Source organism: Vulpes lagopus, chromosome 9 (assembly GCF_018345385.1).
Source record: "Vulpes lagopus strain Blue_001 chromosome 9, ASM1834538v1, whole genome shotgun sequence".
Taxonomy (NCBI): domain Eukaryota; kingdom Metazoa; phylum Chordata; class Mammalia; order Carnivora; family Canidae; genus Vulpes; species Vulpes lagopus.
The window spans coordinates 33,535,070-33,538,638 of NC_054832.1; the positions used below are offsets into that span (position 1 = coordinate 33,535,070).

The window sequence follows — 3,569 nt, forward strand, 5'->3', positions numbered from 1 at the left end:
ATACATAAAGACTTGAATGTAAGAGCAGAAACCATAAAACTCATACAAGAAAACAGGTAGTAAGCTCATTGCCATTGGTCTTGGTGATGACCTTTTGTATCTGATATCAAAAGCAAAAATAAGTAAGTAGGACTACATCAAGCTACTGCAATGCTAAGGAAACCATCAACAAAACAAAAAGGCAACCTACTGAATGAGATGAAATATTTGCAAATCATATATATGATACTAGATTAATATCTAAAGTATATTAAAAACCTTCTATAGCCCACTGGAGCCACCTCTGCCAGCAATATGTTCAAGGTAATTCTGAGGTCTGGGGGGCCAGCCAGCCTGAGTCAGCTCACCTTCAAAGTATATGCATCACCTAAAAGGGACTCACCTCACAAAACTCCTGTGAAGGTTAATGAGCTTTCACCCTACTCAGTTCCCGAGGGTCAATCTAAATATGTGGAGGAGCCAAGGACCCAACTTGAAGAAAGCATTTCACATCTCCGACATTATTGCAAGCCATATACAAGTTGATGTCAGGAAATGTACTCACAAATGAAGCCTAAGATGCAGAGCTTGGTCCAATGGGGGTTAGACAGCTATGAATATCTCCAAAATGCACCTCCTGGATTTTTTCCAAGACTTGGTGTTATTGGTTTTGCTGGCATTTTTGGACTCTTTTTGGGTAGAGATTCAAAAATAAAGAAGCTGGTGTATCCACCTGGGTTCATGGGACTAGCTGCCTCTCTTTATTATCCACAACAAGCCATCGTATTTGTCCAGGTCAGTGGGGAGAAATTATATGACTGGGGTTTATGAGGATACATAGTCGTAGAAGATTTGTGGCAGGAGAACTTTCAAAAGCCAGGAAATGTGAAGAATTCACCTGGAAATAAGTAGAACGCTCCATGCTCTGCCCATTTTAATCAGTTATAGGTAAACATTGGAAACTCCATGCATTTTCTACAGAAGAATGGCAGAGAAGTCAGTACTGAATGTAGTAAATTGGCTTTTTTCTTCAGGAAAAACTATACTAGGCTTCTTTGTTATCTTGGGTGATGCCATACTACAAGTGGACTAATCAGAAATCCTTTCACCTAGAGATAATGTCCAGCATTAGAACTCCTCGTTCTCATGCTGCTATTTATGTACATAATTAAAATTCTAAATTAAAAAAAATTCACATAACTGAATAGCAAAAAACAATCCAATTAAAAAATGGGCGGGGGCGTCTGGGTGGCTTTGTCAGGTGGTCAACTCTTGAGATCAGGTAGTGATCTCAGGGTCCTGGGATTTCCTGGGGTCAGGCTCTGAGCTCAGTGAAAAGTGTGCTTCAGGATTCTCTCTCCCTCTGCCCCCCTCCCCTCAAATAAATAAATAAATATTTTTTTAAAATGGGCAAAGAATCTGAATATACGTTTTTCCAAAGAAGACAATGATGGTCAACAGGTACATGAAAAGGCACTCAAATCACCAATCATTAGGGAAATGCAAATCAAAGCTACAATGAGATATCACTTCACATCTTTTAGGATGGCTATTATTTTTTTTAAAGATTTTATTTATTTTCTATGAGAGACCAGAGACACAGGCAGAGGGAGAAGCAGGCTCCTTGAGGGGAGCCTGATGTAGGACTTGAGCCCAGGACCCTAGGATCATGACCTGAGCCAAAGGCAGATGCTCAACCACTGAGCCACTCAGGTGTCCCAGGATGGCTATTAAGAAGGAAGGAAGGAAGGAAGGAAGGAAGGAAGGAAGGAAGGAAGGAAGAAAGAAAGAAAGAAAGAAAGAAAGAAAGAAAGAAAGAAGAAAGAAAGAACACGAGTGTTGGCAAGGATGTAGAGAAAACGGGAACCCTTGTACCCTCTGCTGGGTATGTAAATTGGTACGGCCATTATAGAAAACCATATGGAGGTTCCACCAAAAATTAAAAATAGAACTCCCATATGATCCAGCAATTCCATTTCTGGATATATATATATATATATATATCCTGAAATCAGGATCTCAAATTGCTATCTGCTCTCCCACATTCACTGCAGCATTATTCACAATATCCAAGACACGGAAGCAACTTTATTACCACTATCAGATGAAAGAATGAACAAAAACACATACATATACATAGTATAATACTATTCAGCAATAAAAAAAAGGAAGGAAATCTACATCAAAATGGATGGACCTTGAGGGCATGCTGTGTGCCAGTCCCAGCCTATCCGTAACCAATGTTGCACCTGAACCAGCCCTTGTGGTTCTTACTATGATTATGATTGCAAGATGCCCTCAGCAATAACCATCAGGAAACTTTGAAAGAAACAAGGTTAATTACTAATAGTACCTAGAAATTACATGACATATCTGTGGCTACACAGGGAGGTTGTGGGTAGAGAGAAATAGAGGGCATGCATGGCCCTAGGGTTCTGATTTCATTAGGGTTGAGGATGAAGGCCCAGGGTTCAGGCTCACTTTTTATTGGCAAATTATTTAAGCAGAAGAGAGGGAATATAAAGTGTAGAAAGAGAAAAAAAGCAAGTGGCTCATGTGGTCTCTTATCAAAACCAACCAATATCTCTAAAATAAAGGAGACTGGAGGGGGGTTTGGGTCTGATTCTTTATTTAGTTCTTTGGCTGACAAGTGTTTATTCAAGATAGCCATCTTTGAAGTAGATGCCTCAGCAATCAAAGCTGAAGTCAGGCACTTGTACTACAAAAAAAGTGCCAAAAGTCAGGGCTTACACTACAGGGGAACTATATTAAGTGAAATAAATCAGAGAAAAAAAAAATATATGATCTCACTTATATGTGGAAACTAAAACAAAAACAAAACAAATAAAAAATGAACTCACAGATACAGACAACAGATTGTTGGTTGCCAGAGGCAGGGTTGGGGGAATGGCAGGTGAGCAAAATGGGTGAAGGTGGTCAAAAGGTACAAACTTCCAGTTATAAAATAATAAGTCCTTGGGGACAATGTACAGCATAGTGACTGTAGTTAATAATACTGTACTGTGTATTTTAAAGTTGCTAAAAGATTGGATCTTAAAACTTCTCATTACAAGAAAAAGAACTATAATTATGCCTGTGATCATTTCATAGGATACACAAATATTGAATCATATGTTGTACATCTGAAACTAATGTCACATGTCAATAACTACTCAAAAAATGGTTTATCCTATACATTCACATCATCAGTATCTTTGAGCAATCAGTTGCCATAAGTGACAGTAAGCTCTGTGACCATCACTCCCCTCTGCACTCTTTTTTTTTTCCCCTCTGCACTCTTTTCATGTAAAAATGAAAAAGGATGAGGGTGGGGATCCCTGAGTGGCTCAGTGGTTTAGCACTGCCTTCAGCCCAGGGCCTGATCCTGGAGACCTGTGATCGAGTCCTACGTCGGGCTCCCTGCAGGGAGCCTGCTTCTCCCTCTGCCTGTGTCTCTGCCTCTCTCTCTCTCTGTCTGTCTCTGTCTCTCTCTGTGTGTGTCTAATGAATGAATAAATAAAATCTTTAAAAAAGAAAAAGAAAAATGATGAGGGCAAATATCTAAATTTTCAAAAGTGGTCAGATGGTTT

General features: G+C 39.5%; 1 pseudogene; it reads left to right on the top strand.

Moving 5' to 3' along the window:
• Positions 1-294: 294 nt before the first annotated feature.
• LOC121498532 lies at positions 295-891 on the top strand (annotated as a pseudogene).
• The last annotated feature ends 2,678 nt before the right edge of the window (positions 892-3,569 follow it).